The sequence below is a fragment of the Podarcis raffonei genome, chromosome 7, assembly GCF_027172205.1.
Source record: "Podarcis raffonei isolate rPodRaf1 chromosome 7, rPodRaf1.pri, whole genome shotgun sequence".
Classification (NCBI taxonomy): Eukaryota; Metazoa; Chordata; class Lepidosauria; order Squamata; family Lacertidae; genus Podarcis; species Podarcis raffonei.
The window spans coordinates 21,603,950-21,627,052 of record NC_070608.1 but is presented as its reverse complement, the minus strand read 5'-3'; the positions used below and the strand labels follow the sequence as shown (position 1 = coordinate 21,627,052).

At 39.4% G+C, this 23,103-nt stretch overlaps 1 protein-coding gene across 5 annotated transcripts in view; it reads left to right on the top strand.

The window, feature by feature from the left end:
• The window catches only part of ZFPM2 (zinc finger protein, FOG family member 2), a 325,302-nt gene that overhangs the window by 167,357 nt on the left and 134,842 nt on the right, over window positions 1–23,103 (top strand). The gene's annotated exons all lie outside the window — the stretch shown is intronic.

Below are 23,103 nucleotides of genomic sequence, written 5' to 3'. Positions count from 1 at the left end.
AAAACCCTGATAAGGATTTTTAAAAAAAACTCTCTAAAGCAAAAATTTGATAAACATTTTAAATTGGTTCTCAAAATGCAGGGAGCTTAGTGTTAGAATTCCATCTGATCACTATTAGGCTTACATGAGATTACAAAAGACTGCTGATAATGGAGTTAAATTCAATTCAAAGCACTGTACTGAGGACACTGAAAGTTTGCAGCGGGGCTGTAGAAATAAAACATGTTCACTGCAAAAAAATTGAGGATCAAGATGGATGTTGTTTACAATGTAATTGACATCCAGGCTAATTTCCCCCTGATATATCATATCCAGGAGTTCAGATAAGCTATGAAGATAGAAAATCAGTCCGCTTAAGGAAATAGTTGCACCTCTCCTCTGTATTTGATAAATAGACCTTTGAACATCATGTTCAGTTATTACAGCAGGCTTCCTCAAATTCGGCCCTCCAGGTGTTTTTGGCCTACAACTCCCATGATCCCTAGCTAGCAGGACCAGTGGTCAGGGATGATGGGAATTGTAGTCTGAAAACATCTGGAGGGCCGAGTTTGAGGAAGCCTGTATCAGAGCATTGAGGGCTGGGCTGGGGGGGGGCATGATTCTAGTCTTCCTGTAAAAATCAAGAAAAATAAGTTTCTCAAAATTGCAAGGGAAAACCCAAAGCAGATTTTGATTTTTTTTTTATTTGCATGCTGACCCAAACAGAAAAGTTAACTGTTCAAGAGGGTAGCATCTGAAACCAGTATTGAGTGAAGCAGGAAGAAGGGAAAATCCTAAGAAGAAATATGCCATGGCTTCATGTCAGATGTTTTTCACTTCTTTTCTCTCCCTCTCTTTTTTATGCACACAAACACCCATAAGCGCGCACGCACACACACACACTCACACACACACATTAATATATATAATGTATGCAGATATTGATGGAATTCTATGAGTTGAAAGAGAAGGAAGATGTCTTTAAGGATCCATATCTCTCCCAGCAGATATACATTATTATCACTGGAATGTGGCCTTCAGTCTTGAAACAGTTAAAAGAGTTCTATGGTCACAAAAGAAGAGATTTCTTCAGAATTATCTCCCGCCTCACATTTGCTCTTAGGCAAGCAGTTTAAAAAAGCCCAGTGATTGAGCCAGTGATCCAATTTGAAATGCAGAAATGATTAGAGCTGCTTGCCTCATTTCATATCGAAATTCTCTGATTTATGACAGGGCTGCAGCCAAGATCTATCTCCAAAGGGAATTAGTGTGCAAGTTTGCATATTTTTGTTATTTAGGTTTCTGATAGCAGCTTCTAGCTAGAAATACTCAACTAGGAGGTGGTGGCAATGCTGGGTTTTTCAGCCACTGGAGCACAAAAAGATAAGAGCCTTATGTTTAGGACATTTAGACCCCTTGACCATCTTCCTGTGCTGTATATTTTAAAAATAAAAAACCAGATTGTGGAAATACAAGAATCCAATGGAATGGTTAATTGTAGCTGTGAAGAAGGGAATTACCCAAATTCTGTCTCCATGTTTTAACTAGTAGAATTTTAATGAGGCATAAAACTTCAATCATGCAACTGACCTATGGGGCAGAGTATAGAACATATAATGAAACAGAAATAGAATTCTGAAAAAAAATTATTACCTTATCTGGCATTTACATGAAGTGTTAACAGGAAATTATGCAGTAGTTATAAATGAAAAAAATATGGGATTTAATGTACTTATTAATAAAGATTTGTTACATACATGATACCAGTGTCCCAAATCTGCTGTCCGCAGCTGTTCCCAATTTCTTTCGTGTCTCTTCTCAAATGCATTTAGTGTCTTATTCTTAACGAAACTAAGACCAATTTTCCTTTAATACTAGTTTCTAAGACCCATGGAAACATCTTTGTGGAGGAATTGAGTATTGCAGAATTTTCCCTTTTCCAGCAGTATCCAGACATCAGTGAAACTGGCAAAGGTCTAATTATGACTGCATGAAATACTTTATTTGGAATTTGTAGATCCTCACTAGGCAATGGTAAAGGTCATGGATGTAAAGACAAACCGTGGTCTCTGGTCCTTACATCCATCCATTAGATAGAAATATAAGTAATTGCTAAATTATATACATACCACAGTGAGCATAAAGATTACACTGAATCTTTGTTACTTCAGTCATTTTACAGTATTATGCAGAGATGTTGAATCTCAAGAGTGATCCTACACACTGGTGCTACCAAAATGCAACTGTGCAGTACGTCCAACTTAACTCCACAGAAACAGAAGCTTCAGCATTCTATTCTATGAGAAAAGAAATGCTCCACTTTCACAGTGCAAAATCTCAATGGTCACATGGATAAATTCCCTTTGTTGAAGGGAACAGGCTCTTCTGGAAGTGTGGGGCTCATTTTAAGCTTGTAAGGCAGTAGTACCTTTAATGGTCTGAATCACAGCAAAGTAAAACAAGAGAAAGAAACATGTACAGTTCTCATTAACAAACCGCTATGGCAACAAAAGGCAAAATGTTTATAAGAGTCTTTTGAATAAATAATGTGTTTCTTAGAACTTCAGTAATCTCATTAAATTCAGTCAAGACCAATATTTTAATCTTTTGTTTGTCTCAAAATTTCAGTACAAAGATTCAAGAAAAGTGCAGTGGAAAAACCTGAATTATTCTTTCAAATCATAATTCCTCAAATATTTCCATGTCCATTTGTCCTGTTTCATTTCAATCTAATATTTTCATGTCAACATTGCTTCTTGTGATGCATGTTTGGGTACATTATGCAATTACTTAATTGACCTACTTTCTGAGAAAGGCTATGACCATGATCAGATTACTGACCTTCACATAATGCAATGATACTGCACCTAAAACAGTACTGACAGTCTTCTGAACTCCCTCATACCCTCTGACATGCAAGTGAAATGAAAATTTATGTAGCAAATTTGTATTTTTGTAATAAGCTTTTAATAACTCCACATCATAGAGTAAACATTGCATAGTGTGTGAGTTAAGAATAGAATGTAAAGAAAGTATTGTTCCAACAAAAGTCATTCACTTTTGCCACAACATAAATTGCTGACTTGCTCTAGCAACACCTGAACTCTATTTTGTAGGTGATGTAAAGAATATGTACAACTTACGTAGCAAAAGCGGCATTCTGTGCAAGGTGAATTTCACAAGTCAGTTCTGCTCTGGTTCTTGTTACTTACAATCCTGTAATAAAATCTTACTGCAATAATCTTACTGAAATAATAATGTAGTTTGGGCTGTGGTGCTTGAAATGTCCATAACATAAAATGCATTATTTTGTTGTTTTCAGTCCTACTTCCATCCCATGCTATCACTGCCATTTTATAAATTAAAAACTTATTTTCCAAAATTTCAAAGGAGATCCAGCTCTTCAGCAATTCCTTTCCTCTTTTCCACGTGTACCTTTTGTTAATGGTATTCTCCTGACTCCCCTCCCACAAGTGGAGAGTACCACTAGTATGTCAATCCTTTCTTTCTCTGTGGCCACGATGCCCATGTGTCTTTAATAATACTTCAGGTCATCCTTTAAAAATTATTACCTTCATTTTTCTAGAAAAATGTTGTTCAAACAAGCTATTATGTTATTATGTGAAGAATTGATGCACAACATACAAAGCAGCTACAGTTTAGGTAAGTTTAACCTGAATAGGACATCTGTCACAAACAGAGATGAGGCTTCAGTAGCAATAGAATAATGTGCAATGGAACAGTCCTGAATTTTTCTCAGATTCTTGTTGTTCTGTTCAATAACACTTTATCTGAATACCTCTCTAGACCTCCACAGCATCTGCTGTTCTTGGGAAACAGTTTTTCCCAGAGATAAGTGTGTTACTCGAAAACATTATACAGCAAAGCTTTGCAGGGAGAGTGCTGTATTCTTGCACCATTCTTGCTAATTAATTCCTACAGGACTTGCTCCTGGCCTAACGATTTTTGAAGCCAACAACATGAGGAGCTTCCTTTGGCAGCTCCCAAGAAAAGACACAATACTCTAGGAACACTATGTAAGCAGGGAGAAAGAGGAAAGACAATAAGGGTTACAAGACTATAAAGAAAAAGAGGGACTACAAATTATGGCTGGTGTAAGTCACATTAAAAACGTGGACTAAGTTCAACTACTTTAAAAATCGAGAGGTTTAACTATTGACTCCACTAAGAAATTAATCACATCCAGACTCTGATTCCATTTCAGTGAATGCATTTTTAGTATAAAAAATCTCTCTCTCTCTGTGTGTGTGTGTGTGTGTGAGTGAGAAAGAGAGAGAGAGAGAGAAAGAGAGAGAGAGAGAGAGAGAGAGAGAGAGAGAGAGAGAATAATGAGGCATGGGAGAGAGAACCAGTTTTCAAGTACACACTTGCCTCTTGTCTATCTCATTAAAATAAATTAGCTACTGGATAAAAGAGGCAAAGTAGGTAATGTGACATCTTCAGCTGAGCCTACTGCTAAATGCTGAAAGAGACCACAAACGCTCTACTACAAAAAGTATTTTCTCTAAACAGAAAGTAAAAACAGCTAAATGCCAAACTGAGTCATTACTGACCAGTAGTCTAATCCTAAAGATGAGCAGCTTTTGGATATTACACTGAAACTCAAAATGTGGATGGATGAGAGACCTGTCCATCAGCTTCTTTGTGGTTCCAGTCTCCCAAATGGGAAGGTTCTCTCCTGCACTGAGATGCTGGAGCATCAGATGCAGGAACACTTAACACATCTCACCAGAAGTGCAAAACTGCTGAATAAGTGCATCGTACTTGCCTACTTGCCCACTTCAGTGCAACATGCAGTGTCACCCTCATTACTGAAACAGTATGCTTAGGAATGTAATTTAAGGCATGCAACTCCCTCAGTGTCTCTCCTCCTTCTGTATGCTTGGTTTTATTTATAACAACTCTGTAAAATGCACGATGGGAAATTATTGGTGGAGGGGGGAGAGTAGGGAGGAAAGTAGATAGAGAATGAGTTTTAATTTCATAGAACTGACCAAGAAAGATAATGAAGTACTTTCAGAACTCTTTGTATGAAGCACAAGAGAAACCCCCCTGAGCTTTATTACTTCTAGCAACCAATTACTACACTAAAAAGTTTCCCCAATTACGAATTACACTAACGCAGACTGCGCAGACTTAACTTGGCGACGTATATTAGAAACCCAGCATCCAAATAATTAATGAGAAAACACTGCATGTGTTCAGACCTTCTGTTAATTGATTAAACGAGTCTGTCTAAATCTGATTATAATCGCGCTATGTCAGTCTGACTGTGTGTGTATGTACGCTTTTCCTCCTCTTTACATACATATTTATTTTCCAAAACCGAAGCAAAAGATAAAGCTGCTCTAATAGCTAACCTCTCAGAGCGAATGCTGCAGAGTTCCATGAAAATGAATTAGCAGCTGTTTAATGTCTCAGTTCTTTCCTAATCCATCACCTGCCTTCATGAGATGCAAAATGTTTTTGACATTTGTGCATTTTTTGCTGCTTATTGTAGTTAACAAATGTTCGATAGTTTTCCTGTGGTTTCTTAGTAAAACACACAAAACTGCCATGCACTTGTCAGGTTGTTGGTTTTTTTTTAAAAGGAGGCCACAGTGTTCCCTAAGGGTTGTGAGAGAAGTTCATCCCATTGAACTGGTCAGCAAGATATCATTAGCTTGTTGTGTACATGAAATCCAGGGGTTAGAGCTCCAAGCGTCACAAGCCAGTTTCTTTACCTCCTTGAGCTGATCAGAGGATCAGAGTATCAAGGAAGGATTAGCACTGACTTGGGATTTGTGTGATTGGTTAATTTATTGCGGCGATGGCAGGCCTTTCATCTATGGCAACATTTAATCAGCACGGCCATGGAGGCTATTACGGGTTAGCTCTTTTCTCAAGTCAGCCAGGGATGCACCATCAGCCCTATCACAATTCCCCTGAAATTTCCAAATTATCTGGAACAGGCTTTAGCCTCACAGTAATAAAAATTAGAAGAGATTCCTGATAGCAGTGGTGGAAAAGCTTTCACTTGCACAGGGCAAATTATAAATAGTATGAACGTGCACTTAAAAAAAATATTCTCCACCTCTTAAGAGATGTGCAGGACTTATCACCTCTGCTCTGATCCAAATCCTTGTGGTTGAAAATTTATATTAGATTTTATCAGAGAGGCCTAAGTCTAGAAAAATCAATGAAGGTTATCTTTTATGTTGCAGGAACTTGTGGAAATATTGATTTTCATTTTATAGTGAATTTGGAGCATGAGTTGGTAATCACTGCTGAGCTGACTACAATGTTTGCCTACTGTATCTTTTACTGAGTTTTTGCTCAAGTATTTAAGATCGTATATTCCTGTTGATTTTTTTAGTGGGTAGGTTGAAATCAGATGTCCCTTAAACATAAATTTGTACACTCATTGCTATAAAATGTAAGCCTTCCTTTTAGCAAATTATTTGCTGGTGTTGGGTGGTGTTATTTTCTGTATTTAATGTGCTCACAGCAAGCACACAAGTCTTCCAGGTTTTATTTTTCTGCATGAATATAGGTCTCTTGGTATTATCCCTATAACTGCAGGACATTGGATGAAATTCAGAAGTGCTTAGAAATGGAATAACAAAGGAGACAGACAACTTTGGCTCCATCTTTCACTCCCTTATACTAGTAAAATGCCCAGCATTGTGACAGTATGTATGTATATTCAGAGGCAGTTGGTCCGAGCTGGGGGTGTTGCATCCCTGAATCTTTGTCAGTGACAAAGAAAGGGAGAGATTTAGCCCATACTGCAAAAGCGTCCACAAGTGCAGTACTTTGTTCCTTTCCTGTACTTGTAAAAATGAGCGGCAGCCATCAATTGATGTTAGGGTAGTAGAGTGCTGAACACCACTGGGCTGTGTGGCTAAATCCATTCCTTGGCACTGGTGACCCCAGTCATTAGTCGTCAGCTTGTATCTGCATAAAGCCTTGCCTTGGATTCAGTTTCTTGGCCACACCAAAGTATAACAGGCTTTAGAAGAGTAGAATAGGTTGGTGGGAATTGCTTTTATATAGATAGACAACCCTGTATTCATAGCAGAGGGAAATCATTGATACTATATTGAAAGAAACAGTAGTTTATAAGTTTATCATTCATTGGTGATTGCACTACTTTGAATGGATGAATAAGACAGAAGACCTGGCAAAACGTTTAGCATTGATTGTTTTATACATTTTGGGTAGCTTTACCAAGTCAGTCAGATATAATTTACAGGCTCTCCTCTAATGGTCACTGTTTTTACTGTCTTTATACATTTTTATAATATGTCATGGATATATTCTGCACCATATTTTGAAAGTCCTTTGAAGGTTGTTTCTGTCTTATATATAGATAAGGGGGTGAGAACACCTCAGTGTCAGCAAATATTTTCATGAAGGTTTTAAAGAAATTCAGTCTAAGTTGTGTTTTCCTAGTGATGAGCTCTGTGTTATTCTTTAAATAAATAAATAAATAAATGTGTGAATATTAGCATGGCAAGATATGCTCTGCTATGTGACCTTACAGGGAATTAGAATCTGAACATGGAAAGCTGCCTTAACCAAGTCATACCACCGGTCCATCTAAATCACTATGATCTCCACTGACTGGCAGTGGCTTTTGCAGTTTCAGACAATAATCTTTTCCAACCTTATCTGGAGATGCCATGGATTGAATCTGGGACCTTTTGCATGTAAACATGGATGTGCTCTGCCACTGACCTACATCCCTTCCTCTATTTCCCCTGGCTACAGAAATCACATATCTTTATAAAGAAACCCATTCACTATCCTATATTTAAAGGTTAAAACAAGACAAAACATTCAGCAGCATTTCTTTACAAGTCTATAAATTATGGACAGTAGAGCTAATGGCACCAGGAACTATATAATTGGATCGTTAAAGAATTTCCTCCCCAGCCCTTTGACTGGGGAACATAGGGATTTAACCTGGGGCATTCTATGTGTGGAGCAAGTGTTTCACTACATAAGAACCTAAGAAGAGCCTTAATGGATCAGACTAAGTATCCATGGAGTTCCGCATCCTGTTTACTATTGTAGCCAACAATATGCCTTTGTCCAGAAGCAGGACAGCAACTGGAATTCAGAAGCATACTGCCTCTGATCCAGGATGTAGCGTATATGAGTGGTTGCAATTGATAGCCCTTTCTTCCATGAATATGTCTAATCCCCTAAATAAGCAGCTCAAGGTGCATCACTACACCCTTGCATTGAACCATATTTGTAATTTATTGCCCATTCCTCTAGTTTGGAGAGGATCTTTTGGAGCTGTTCATGATCCCTTTTGGTTTTTATCACCCTGGGCAATTTTATGTCATCAGTAAACTTGGACACACCACTGTTCATCCTAACTCCAGATCATTTATGAACGAGCTAAAAAGCACTGGCCCTAATGTGATGTTCTTGAGGTACCCAACTTGGTATATGTCTACCTGATTAGAAGTATTAATTCATTCCCACTCTGTTTCCTGTTTTTTGACCAGTACCAATCAGTAGGGGTATATCTTCTCTTATCCCATGTCTATGTTTAGTCAGGAACTTTTAGTGAGGGGACCAAAGCTTTCTAAAACTCCAAGTAATCAGGAATGGATCAGCCTTGTCCACATGCTTGCTGACAATCCCATTGAACTCTAAAGGTTAGTGACAAAGAACTTACCTTTGCACTAGCTTTGCTGGTTCTTTTTCAGCAAGATTTGTTCCTAGTGATGCAGGAATTGCAGGAGCTTATCATGGAAATCCGCATAGTAATGCCCCAAGAAGAGTCCATAACTGAAGGCATCTATGTTGATCCAATAGATAGATGTAGATATAAAATGTTTGTCTTGATGCACGCACAAACAACAGTACATATGGCAATACCAGATTCATTAAGACAAACATGACTGCGATGCTATGCATAGTTTCCTGGAAGTAAGCGCCGTTGAAAGCAGGTGCTTATTTCTGACTGCATCTGGTTCAGCTTCTGAGTAAATTGAGCTTTAACAATAGATCTTCGGTCAGCTTATATGGAACCTTTAGATTTTAATTAGAAATGCAAACGTTGTGGCAAAGAAGTGTTACCATTAAAACTGCTAGTGGGAAGTAGGGACCTAGCGATGGAGGAGAAATTAAAGTAAGTATGCATTTAAAGGCAAACCTGCTTAATTTGCACTTTCTGAAACAGTACACTAACTGAAACACAGACATTCTTCAAAATTTGCTGGGACTTCAAAGCACCTTGCAAGGCTCCTGTTAAAACAAAGTTTTCGCCCATTTCATTTTAGCAAGGGATTCATTGGCATCAAAAACTCTGCTGTAATGGAGGTGTGTGTGTGTGTGTGGAAATCATTTTTTTCGGCAGGGGATTCTAATTTATTTATTTGTTAAAGTTATATGTCACCCTTCGACTGAGGATCACAGTATAAAAAACACAAAAATACAACTTTTGATGCAGCTGATGGGCTTCCCATAAGAATTCCACTAGTGAGTAGGAGTTTAATCTTGCTCAGTTTCACAGGATTCCAGGCAAGGCTGTTCCTGATTCAGGAAGGAGTTTGCATTGGAATTGTCTGCTACAATAAAGCCCCCCCCCTTTATTTGGCTCACTGTGGCTTGGCTTACTCTTATGTGCAAACTGGGTCAATACAAGGATGTGGATGAAATGGATAATGGCAGTTAGCGCCTTGTTGAATCACTAACTCACTCTCACACACAAGCGCACACACATTTTCTTATTCTGTTCAGGATGTTTTCAGGAGCACCAGCAACTTCAGAATAACAAAATAGGTTGACTGGAAGATTTGGGTGGTCATATATTTTAAAAGAAAATGACTAAATACTGTTTCAAAAATACAGTGGAAAGCCTAAGTAGTGTACTTAGTTACATCCTATATCTGGCAAAATTTGGCAGAAAAATTGTGTACGTGCTCAATGTGTTGGCCAGGCAATAAGACTATTTTGGAACTACTCCTGGGAAATCAGCCAAAGCTGATAAATAAGCTTGATGTTTGGGAAGCCTCTAGGACTGTCTGATCCAGTGATCATAATATTATTAAACATGAAATGTACTACTAGAGAAAATAATGTGTTTGCTTTTTAAAAACAATCCCTCTATATAGGTTTCAGGAGAGATGTGTACCCAGTATTGAAAATGCAGGCTTTATGGGCACTCAGCTACAGAGAAGTACAAATTGGTTTTTTTTTTTTTTAAAAAAAGTGCAGGAATGTTTCATGTATTCTACACACAATCTAAATTTTATTGTTGCTATTTGACATGAGCAAGTAGCCTAGACTCATACTCATTTATTTTTATCTTACAAAGCAAGGTGACATCAATAAAAATTGTCACAGGTGATTTTTTTATGCAACATAAAAAGAAGAAGGGGGTCAGTAGGCCGTCATCTGGGGCTGTCTAAACACACCAATTGGGGTGTTTTAATGTATATCACTTACTTTGCAGGTGGAACATTACATCATCATAGGGTATGGGCTGAGACCTGAATGAGCATAGGAGGGGTGAGGGTTTGGAGAAACATTTGTGTGTGGGTAGGAAAGCTAGAAGGATTTGAATTCATCTCCAGTTTGGATTAAAATCCAATCCAGAAAGGAAGTTGGGGTATGTAATGTTCATCTTGTATTCAAGATGAGCATAGTGAATCCTGAGACCTGGATGCCTGAGCCAGGATATACGAGTCTCTGGACACATCCCTCCAAGAGTTTCCTCTGGATTTGCTGCTGCTCGTGTGTGCATGATGTTCTCTTCATCCAAATGGCAGCCCACAATTCCCCCAACATCATTTAGTCTGATAAGGAAAATGAATCCAAATGCAAATTGCTCCCTGCACAATCATGGCTGCACAATATGACATTGCTATGTTAGGTGAATCTTTAGGTGCATGGTGGTGCCTGCTGGTGTTTTCTCTTGCCACCTCCCTCTACATCTTCTGGTTCTTTGTAGCTGCCAAAACAATGTTTGTTTTCCAAGGGTACCTAATTCCAATTGCTGCATGTTGAGGCCGCATTTGCTGAACATAAATTAACCTTGTACATTCTTGTTTTATTTTAACACAGGTTTTACACAAGAATGCTTGTGCAAAACCTCTCTCTCTCTCTCTCTCTCTCTCTGTGTGTGTGTGTGTGTGTGTGGTGCCACACCAACCCATAATCTCTGCACAAGATTCCAGGGGGTTTCTGGCACTTACCCAGGCTTATGTTTCCAATGGGAGTTCAGACAAGGCAGAGGACAGGCACTATTGGATTTGGAATCCGGAAAAAAAGTAATCACTCGTCTTTGGCCACTCTTGTGCCAATGCGCACATGGAAAAATTAGATCTGACTTACCAGATGTGTGATAACAACCCAGTATACACACAGGCTCAGTGACATCATTAGGTCCAATGTGGATTTGTGTTTACCAAACCTGATGCAACGACCTTGATGTGATTCTAAAATACATCTCCTTGATAGCTTTAGTCAGGAGAGAATTAATGCTCTCATATCCTCCTTGTGGGTTTCCAATAGGCGTGCATTGGCCCCTGTGGGAAATGGGATTCTGGACTAGATTGGCCTTTTCCAGCAGGATCATTCCTGGTTCTTAAGAAACTCAGTTCAAATGTGTACAATAATAACACAGGTGACAATTATCTGAGTTAAGACATTCATTTGCACTTTAAAGAATAATCCATGGTATAGCTGAATATATTGAAAAGCACAATTTTCTCATGTCCTGGGTATTAATAACCACAATAGTCCTCAAGAAAGTGAACTAAGGTTTACTTTGCCCCATTAAGGGTTTGTTTCTTGCCTTATAATTCTGGTAAAGAGCCAGCAGGCAACCCATATAGAAAATTCCCACCAATCACAATTCTCTCCGGCTGAGATAGAATAACTAGAGCATAACTACTGAAAAGCAACAGAATTATGAATTTGTAGAGAGGGGAAAGGCGAAGATAAGTGCATGAAAGTCAGCTAACATTGGTACATGGGTGGTTACAGGAGAGAAAGGGTTAAGCAGATTTTCATTTTAGATAGTTACCGTGGCAACAATCGGTGAGCTCAGGCTGTATCTTTTCTATTTGTGGGAAATGTTTAGATTTACAGAGTAGCTTAACTTATTATATACCTGCCTTGATTGCTGGATAAAGCTTGCTGATTAAAAGCAGAATAAGATACATTTTTATAATAGTACTGAAGAGGAAAAATTCCATAAAACCTCTGAGAGTCTTGTCCAGAGTTCTGTTACGCTCTTTGAACACACTTTCTTTTGACAAAATGTAGCTCTAAACCTGACTTTTGTGTGGAAACTTTACAGCTACCCAGTTCAAACATAACTCTAAGCCGAACCATGGCTTAGTAGGAAGATGTGAGTGGGCAGGTTTTCCTGAGAGGAGATTGCAGCCGCTGTCCTTTTCCCCTAGTCCTGCTGCTGCTGCTGCACAACCCAAAGCTTAGAATGTCGAATCTGAGTCTGTTGTTTGTTCACATTGTGGGGCTTCTTTAAAGAGTCCAGCGTCATACATTCACTTGCCTGAGGCAAGTGTCCTGGCCTTGGGCAAGAACCCTACTTAGTTCCTCATCCTCTCTCTCAGTCAGAGATCCACATCCTGGATTGAATCTGGCAACTATAGTAGTCTACCTGACAGGGTCCTTCAGGCACCAGAGGGTTGAAACTGTTTGCTTCATGATGACAAATTATAGGCACCAAAATGACATTGTTCAACAGAATCTGTAGTGTAGCTGCTTCTGCTCATGGAAGTTAAAATGAAGCCTACTTGAATTCACACAGTGACTCAGTTCGTACATCATACTAAGACAAATCATGGCTTGCTACAAAAATGTGATTTTCTAGAAAGGAGACTGTGACCACTTTGTGACCTCTTCTAGTCCTGTAACTACTGTACTGCCATAAATTGAGCCATAGTTTGTCTTAGCATCCAAACCTGAGCTCAGGACTGCGAAAGTAGTGCAGCAGCCACAATATTCTCTCAGAGAACCTGCACACTCATGCATATTTCTGTTTCTGAATGCTAGGGAACTCTGAGGAAGAGAGAAAGAGAGCGCGCTATTGCACCAGATTTGAGAGAAGTAGCAGGCAGAATAAGCAAGTTGGTTGTGCTGCTTATTTCCCTACCTGTGCTCAGGAATACAGTATGAGGTGTCTCTTCTTCCCTGAGTCATGGATCTGACCAAAGGCCTATAGTACAGCATTCTGTTTTCAAAGTAGGCAACCTGATGCCTATGAAAGCCCACAAGCAAGACATGTGTGGCATAGCAGTGTCCCATTTGAGACTAGTATTCATAGGTTGTTCAAAGCCTTCATGACTAGTAATCAATGATACAATTAAATGGTTTAATTCCCCTTTCAAGTCATCTAAACTGGTAGCCATCACTACATCTTGTGGTGACAAATTCCATTATGTGATTTTCTCTGCAGTGGCATTAGCTACCCCTCCCTGTTTGGTGACATTTGCAAATTTGATGAGTGTCCCCTCAATTCCTTCTTCCATTGTTTATAAAGATGTTGAACAACAACAGGCCCAGTGCCCTGAGTCACCCCACTTGTCACTTTTTTCTAGGATGATGAGGAACCATTCATGAGCACTCTTTGGATTTGGTCAGTCAACAAATCCACCTAACAGTAACCTTGTCCAGTCCGTATTTTACCAGCTTCTCTGCAAGAATTTCATGAGGAACTTTTTCAAAAGCCTTACTGAAATCAAGACACACTATGTCCACAGCATTCCCTTGATCCACCAAGCCACACACACCTGGCATGAGTTGTTTTTGAGAAACCCAGGGTGGGTCTTAGTAATCACAGCATCCTTTTCTACGTGCTCACAGGCCAACAACTGTTTATCTATTCTAGGACCTTTCCTAGTATCAATGTCAAACGTACCAGTTGGTAGCTACCTGGGTCCTCTTTTTCTTTTTCTTTACCCTTTTTTGAATATGGGGACATTTGTCCACCTCCAGTCTGCAGGAACCTCACCTGTTCTCTAGCAATTCTCAAAGATTATAGACAGAGGCTCTGAGATTACATCTGCAAGCTCTTTTAGTACTCTTGGGTGCAGCTCATCAAGCCCCAGGGATTTGAATTTGTTTAAAGTAGCTAGGTGTTCCCTTACTACTTCTTTTCCTGTCTTGGGCTTCAACCCTTGAAAGCTTAAAGCATATGTCTGGGGCAGAATCTGGTATTTGGAGCTGGGATTCTTCAAGTATTTGCTCTTGAAAATGGATTTAAGTTTGGGCAGAGAGAAAGAAAAATAAAGAAATAGAATATTAATAGTGAGATTCGGCTTCTCTCTGCAAGCTTATTTTTGCTAGTTTTTAATCTGTGAGATCACTGTCTGATGTTAGCTCTACATAGCAGAAACAGTAACACCGTTGCCTGAGTGCCAAGCTGCCCTCCATGACAATGCAGACCAGCTAGTTCTGTTTCAAGTTCTCTCATATTTGGATGTTATTACAAAGCATAGTGCTTTTTAAACAAATGAATCAAAAATATGATGGACCTGCAGCTTCTGCTTGACATCCTCTCCGTAGAAAATAGAGGAAGCACGCAATGATGGTCTGTCTAGTTCCACTTCTATAATCCAGGACCCGAAGCAGGAAATTCAATATGACAGGGAACTAAGCATAAATTTTACTTCACAAAAATGAAATCTGATTTACTATGGAAAAGGTGTGTTCACGCTCGAGTTGTATGGCACCGGAAGACTCCTCAGAGCAGGAGGGGCAAGCAATGTGTAACACATCTCAGATCACTTATTCTCTATCCTAGCCAGTTTGATGGTGAAATGGTAGCAGTGGGCAGAAGGAAACTTAGAGGAGTAAGCAGGAAACTTTTTGACATGAAAGGTGAGCCTGTTTGAATACTTCTGGGAGTTACATGAGATAAAATAAGTTTACCTGCCTCTGAAAAGCCACTGTATTCTGTTTTGGACCTTTGCAAATACTTCTGCAAAATAGGCTTGTACAAAATCATCCTGTTCTGCAAAAATATTCAGTGTTTGGGTGCTCACATAAATGAATAATACCTTTAATGTATTATGTGCTAACTTTACTTACATTGGAATGCTTGAAATTTAAATAGAACGCATTTGTGAAGACTGCAAAATCTATGTACCACATGACAAATAGCTTCAAGCCTCTCCTGGAGGGACTGATACCTGGAGGGCAGTACTCAGTCTGTGTGGCAGGTTCAGGGCTCTCTTGAGCAATTGCTGCCAATTAGTGCCAAATGATAGGTACTATTCTTTTTTTGTAGCAGGTAGTAGCTGTAATTCTCCAGGGCTCCAGAGGCTCGATTACAGTAGTAGGAAAGAAAATAAGTAGTGCAGTTTTCCCACTCTCTCCATTGGTGACCTGATCTTTTTATGTGCTGGCTACCAAGCCCTCAAACATTTGCTTTATTGAAGCTCATGCATATTGTGGCAAAGGATGTGGGGCAGCCATAAGGAGAAAGATTCCATTCTCCAAGAATTGCCAAGATGTAGGCAGGAGCTATGTGAAACCAATAACTGGATGTACAGAAAAGGCAACAAAATGGATTCTGTGCTAGAAGGAGACACTTTTGAACGATGGGAGTTTTCACCAGTGCCATTTGTACCCCAGATAAAGTCATCCTGGATAACGAAACACAACACGCATTTATGGCAAGGTGTGATTGCTGGCGTATTTTCCCCAGTGTGATGGCGTAGAGCCATCCTCCTTACATCGGCACCACTTCATATTACCTGGAGGAGTCTGGGGTGGAGCAGGGTAGCAGCAAGGGCAAAACACACCGGCAAAAGCACTGGCTTGGCTACCCCACTGCATCCATGCAGTCCCATAACCAGAAAGCTGCAGCAAAGTCAGTGTCTGGTAGGCGGTTTTGCCCTTTCACACCAGCCTGGATTTTAACTCCTTTCAGCTGAAACTCTTTGGTAATATAGCAGCTAAAACTCTGTCCTGTGACATATCAGACAGGTGCTGTCTCTTTTGTCTTTAGTGCCTTTTCAGTGAAGATTATTCCAGTCTATATCTGTTTGGGATTTGAAATTGTTTTTATATGTGGTATTACTGTTTATGTTTTTATTGATCTGTCTCTTCAAGATGCTTCATAGGAAATAAAGAAAGCAAGGAAGCAGTGATTCGTAACCAGGGTTCAAGACACCTGACGGGAAGGTTGTAATATGGAATTGGGGGTGGGTGGATGCGTCAATCACAATAAAGTACCTTCAAGTTGCAGAACTCAGTTTGCTTTGTCACAGAAACAAGCTATAAATATATTTTAATAGCAAAACACACTTCACTTTTTACAGGGGTCTAGCTAGTACTTGTTGTGACTTCATTTAAATTATTTGTCCATCTGCAGAAATAATTGAAACAGAATCAAGCCTGAACTACCATCTTTCCTATTTTCCTGCATGATTGCAAGGAGATTGGATGCATCTGATTCTGCTTTTAAACTAACTCTGGTGGGACACATGTTGTGCTCTTTCTGGGGTAGGTTGTCCAGCTTTGGTTCTCACCCTGCAGCCAACTCTCACCCATGGTTCCTAGAAGCTGTTACAACAGCGCCACCCCTGGGAAATGGCTTTGACTGGCTGGATAAACTGGGAAAGAGTGTTAGACATGGATCTGGGAGACCTGGTTTCTAGAGCTTTTCCTCATGAAGTTCACTGAGTGGCCTTGGGCCAAGTGCCATTTTACTTTTCAGTTTCTGTATTGGCTTAAATCAAAGTGATTGTGGGAGTGCTGCATTCACCTTCATTATACACCTTCAGGTGCCAGGCCATAATGCTCCCCCAGCTCTTGGGCTGATTGACCTCCAATTCCCATTTAAATGTGTTGTGGGAGGGGTTTGTTTTTTCTTATTTTTACTATTCTTACTATGTATTTTGTGCACTTTTATTGTAATTCTATGTTGTGAACCACACTGAGATCTGCAGATGAAAAGCAGTATACAAAATTTAATATAATGATTATGATTTCTGCATTTTAACAATATTGTACAGCTGGTTTTTATGTTTTGTAGACTACTTACAAGCCATATTGGCGTTAAGTGATATATAAATCTAATAACAACAACAGCATGCTGCCTTGTGCTTCAGGTTTGAAAGGGTATGTGTACGTTCACTTATAGTTTCTATCAACTTCCTTGCATACTGGCAAAGTTTTAAAAATAACATGGAAGCATGCATACTCAAAAGCTAATCTCTGAGTGCATGATACCTGAAAATAATTTAGTAGTCTTTGTCAGAACACAACCAGACTTTAAGGGCTGTTTTAAACAAGATGGTATTGTACTTGGATATGATATAAATGCCATGTGTCATATCTGAACTGTCTATGCATGCATTTTAGCTGTTTCTCCAAAATACATGGTGATTAAGGGGAAACAACAGCACCCTAGTTTATACAGTCATACCTGGGGTTGCGAACGTGATCCATGCGGGAGGCACGTTTGCAACCCGCAGCGTTCGCAGCCTGAAGTGCTGCGCCTGCGCGTGTGCGTGATGCAATTCAGTGGTTCTGTGCATGCGCATGCGCGGGCGCCGAAACCCGGAAACAACCCGTTCCAGTACTTCTGGGTTCGGCGTGGTCCGCAACCTGAAAACGTGCAACCCGCAGCGTTCGTAACCCGAGGTATGACTGTATGCATGTTAAAGAGATAAGTGGTTAAAAACACATGTGCAAGGTAACACAAAGAAAGCCTTGCTTTCCATAGTGGCCAACCAGGAGTCTTGCCTGGCGCCTTCATTACATACCTGCAGGTGCCAGGGAAAGAGGTTTCTCTTCAACTAGGCATTGGGCTGATTAACATTCAGTGGTCTTTTAAATGTGTCTGTGGGAGTGGAGTTATTGCCTGGTTTTTGTTTTATTTTGTATTTTGTGTTTTTATGTAGTGAACCTCTCTGTGAACCTCGGATGAAGCATGGTATAAAAGAGGGATTAACTATAACAACTATTGTGGGAATTGCATCTCTGTGGTGGGAATGGAGTCTCTGAAGATCTCTCAGCACCCTTAACAAACTACAATTCCCAGGATCTTTTGGGGGAAACTATGGCTGTTTAAAGTGGTATAATACTGCTTTAAACATGCAGGGCAGATGTGGCTTTAGTGTTTTCTTACACGTGAGGAAATGGATCCCTAGAAATGGCCCCTGAAGTGTTAGTCGTTTATCAGTCCAGGCTCCAGTTTACAATATTTTTTAAAAGTTTAGGTTCTAGTAACTGTCTTTTGGGTTAATTTATTTTAAAGTTGTTTTTAGGGGCACAATAAGTCAGTTTTTAAAGTGATTCCTTGGGCCAGTCCCCTTGGGTTTGCATCATCTAAAAGATTTTTTTATCCTCTTGCCCCAGTATAACCCCCCAACAAATGAATATATAATATTCTCACTTAATTATGTCTGTATTCTAATACACATGTGAGAGAGAAAATAGGATTTTGCCATATTATCATATATTAAATCAGTGTTAAAATGCAGGCATATGCAAACAGCCTTATATTCCATAGCCACACATTTGATACAGTGCATTGGAAGGTCAGGGTATTTAGCTGAGTATACTCCCCTTGAGACGCAACAGATTTGCAGATATATAGCCTAATCCAAAGTACACATTCTTTAAGTCTTAGAAGATCAGGCTTGAGCATTAATTCTCTGAGGAACTGCTGCAGGGTTGTGTGGTCCTTTCATCCAAATTCTAATGATTCCTTGGCTGTGTTTACATGCCATGTTAAACCATAGTTAGTATGGTTAGTATCTATGGTTTAACAGGAGCAGGCAGCTTGCTGGTGCTCCTCCCTTCCTCTCTGTTGCACTGTGCTTGCAACTGGCTTGTTGTGTCGTCCAAACCCAAATTTGCAGTTTCTTTTCCCCAAACCACAATGAGTAAGACCATAACGAACCTTGGCTACTGTTTGTGCCTTGTTTAGAGAGAAACAAAATAGTTTTCCGGGCTTCTTCAGTGGTCTAATCTCAAAGTCTTGATACGTATATTGATATTCAATTTTATAGAGAATATGGACTGCACAAAAACTCATGTGCATGCTGCCCTTTGTTTGCATTAAAAGCATGGTTGAAAGCCACAGCCACTGGCGAGCTTTTGGAATTCTTAACATGTAAAACTATGTAGATTTGCAATTATAGTAGTGCAATTTGAATATATATGTTCATCTCCCTCCTTCCCTATCACTTTCCCTCTCTCTCTCTGAATTGCCTTTGTTATAAGCTTACGGATGTCTGTCAAGTGCAGAAACGACATGTCGCTTGTCAAGTGATCATCTCCTGGGGTAAACAGTTGGGCTTCTCTACTTGCAGGAAATCCCAGCTGTCATGTGGGATTCCATCTGTGAATATTCATTTTTATTTTCCGTTCAGTGCCTCACTCCCTACCCCCACCCCCTGGTAGTTTGGCAGCAAACTATTAAAGTATTACACATTCTCATGTGCTTTGTAGTAAATTTTATTATTATTATTATTATTAACTTTAAAAATATATCCTCTTTTCAGACCACAGCCAAATGCAGGATCTTATGGTGGCTTCCCCTGGATGAGATGACAGTGATAGGGGGAAGAAAAGAATATGTTTGTCTCCATAGCAGGAGAGGAAGGGGGTGCAGTGAGAAACAGAAGACCAAAGGAAGAGGTTCTTGAAAATAGGAATTTATTATATTAAGATTGCACACATATTTAAACCACACACTTCCTCAAGGGCAATGAGTATTCACGTGTGTTATTCTCTACTATGTTGGAGAAAGCAAGACAGTCTCTGTTCTTGCTTTTATGTTGTTTATAGGGTTGATTTCCTTGTGATGGCAGCTATTTGGATGCAGTTTAAAATATGTACGTCTGTGCTGAGTTCCACTTTTAACCAAGTTGTCTTGTTTTCCAAAAGCAGGATTGGGCAACCTGTCCCCTTAAGGGTTGTGTGGGACCCTCGGCCTAATTTTATGTTGGTGGCAAGGAGAGAAAAATGGAGAGATAGGAGTGGCAGAGAGAGGGAGAGAGAAAGAGAACACACAAGAAAAGGCAGTGGCAGAAAGATATAGAAAATGTAATCTCCCCACCTACCTCTGGCCCCACTCAACTTGGTTTGTAGCACCCAACAGATTACCCCTGGGGGAATGTGCCTCTTGACAGGCAAAAAGTTTCCCTCCTCTGTCCTAAACCATACTTTACACTAAGCTCACTTTATCTGGCTTTGGCTATAATGAGGAAGTGCATTTAGCTGAAAATGGAATGAAACCTTTTGATTCTCACAGCCATGTCGCCCAGGTTCATTCTTGTGCTAAACTATTCTTTATGTTACAGTCAGAAGCAGTAGCGGTATTTGTGCTATGCCTCCTGTTTACTTCAGCTGCTGTAGGAATCTAAAATATCAAGCAATTTGAAACTACTGGGTAGAAGACTAGATACATTATGTCTTATAATACAGTTCTTCCTTGAATGCATTTTGTGGGGAACACTTTCAAAAAGCTTCACTTTTGACACATACTTTTTTTTAAGAGAGAGAGAAAGGAAACAAATAATAGCCTTTCCTTTTCCTGACTTTGTAACATTTTAAGGTGTCAAGTTATTTTTGGCATGTACCTTCTTTTTGGATCAGTGCTTATTCACCCGATATAGTAGTGTAGACTGCAGAATGCCCCCTTGCGTGTTTCTAAACTTCCCTATGCAGAGGAAATTAGCATATCAGGGAGAAGAGTCCAGCTTAGTCTTCTTTGTGACATGCTATTTTTCATATGCAGAGATTTATTATTTTGTTAAAGGCACATTCAGACATTCAACCTCTCCTGTTTGTGGAACTGTACAATCCTGGAACACCTTTATTGCTTGATTATACTGAATGTGTAACTGCTCAGATTTTAATCTGTCCTTGGAAGATGTAAACCACTGATGTTATAAATGTTTCTAAGCAATGCTATCTAAGATTACTGAATTATTAGGGATTCCTCTTAGGCTGGTAAAAAAAAAATTCAAGCATTTTATTGGCTATTTTTGCCTCCATTAACCTCCTGACTTCTGTATAAACAGTACTTGAGGGTTACCTCACTTGTTTGTCCAGTTACTTGAAAGGTTAGCAAAAAGTGGATATCTGCTCGACCTCTCTTATCCTCATTAGCAGATTCTAATTGTTCCCAAAGAGATCAACTTTTGCCCTTGTTTGCCCTTGTCAAATTGGACTCGTTGTGGTTTTTACAAAAGGAGGCTTGAAACTGAAATAGCACACTCAGTTGAAAAATATTTAAGGGAATGTTGTATAGAGCTACTAATAAATATTTATGTTACATGATGCACCACCAATTCTGAATCACAGGGTTTGGGTACTATAGATGAAAATTCAGAAACGGTGTGCCTTGTTTGTTTTCCCTTGTGTGTATTTATTTCAGTTTCTATCTTTCCTCACCCCTAGGGCCTGGAAACAGTAATAATAATTTAACAAGGTACAGTATAATCAGCAGATGAAACTTCAAATTAATGCAATATTATATTAAAATATCTAAATCATAGATTTAGAATTGTTGGAAAGAACCCTGAGGATCATCTAGTCCATCCTGCAGGAATGTGCAGGAATGTGCAGCAGTCCCATACAGTGATCGAACCTGCAACCTTGGTGTTATCAACCCCATGCTCTAACCAACTGAACTATCCAGACCCTATATATTTGAACACTTCCCATTAAAAGCCTCTTTCACAACTGGAAACTCTTCAGCCTTTTGTGGAAAATGTACTCGTTTCTGATTTTGACAAACCTTTAGCTCTTTCCAACATAATAAAAAGGTAAAGGTAAAGGTACCCCTGCCCGTACGGGCCAGTCTTGACAGACTCTGGGGTTGTGCGCCCATCTCACTCAAGAGGCCGGGGGCCTTGTCCGTTTGGGCCTTCAAAGCTGTTTACAACAAAATTACATTTTAGAATGCATCAGAAGATTATACTTGATGCAAACAATGGACCGGTTTACATGTAGCAATAAGCCATGGCTTAAGTGTTAAGTGTGGTCTTTCTGAATATCAAACTTCAGCCCGGAATACTATGTGTTGTTTGCTAGCAACAAACCACTAGGTGAAGCAATGGTTTGTTGTTGGCTTATGAACCACGGCTTGTTTTAACTATGTTTTGGTGTTAGGTTCAAACCTAGCAGCCTTGGTTAACCATGGTGTGTTTCATCACCCCATCCCAAGCTACTAAGGCATTAGCAGCCAGAAAACAAACCAAGCTTTGGCAAAACAAGCTGTGGTTTGTTTGCCCATTTGTGAGGTAAAACATAGCTTATGTGTGAATGCATTTGGATTGGTTTCCATATGTATGACCAAATCACAAGAATCTATGTTAGATTTTGAAGGAATGATAGGAATACCAATAAGTTAAATATAGGTAATGTTCAAGTATATGCATGCCATAAAGTAGGCCAGGACGAAGTGCAACAGGCCCCAAATATTAACTGACTATTGCTAATATTGCAATGGTATTCTTATTTGAAGAGATGGATATACTAGTACTGTTGCTTTGTTTGAAAATCAGAGCTAGTAATAAGGAAAGCAGATTACTGTGATACCTTCCTAGCACACTCGTATGCTGACTCTCTAACATTATGTTGGCTTTGGAGATATATATTACCCACTTATTTTTGAGTAAAAAAATTGAAATGTTTAATATGCATATATGTGTGTGTGTATATGTGTGTGTGTGTGTGTGTGTGTATGTGTGTGTGTGTGTGTGTATATATATATATATATATATATATATAAGCATAAGCTGTCTATGTTAGGTTGTCTATGCTCTTGATTCCTCTTTTGAAAGAACAAATCATAACATAAAGATAAATCCAGCAGCAAATGTCACCATGTGTGTTGGCAATGACCAGCTAACCTTTACCACAATAAGATGAAAGAATAGCCCATACTCCCATGATGTTTTAACATTAGTCCTCAAACTTTTTATTTCCCAACAGCCCAAATAACAGACAGCTCTGCTACATATACTGAAAGTGAGTTCAGGTTAGTTTGGTACAAGTGGTACAGATAGGTGGTCTGATCTTAGTTGGACAGGAAAATGCAAGTGCAACTAGGTGCTGCGGAAGGACTTAAGAACTCTTCTGCTGGGTCAGACCAAAGGCCCA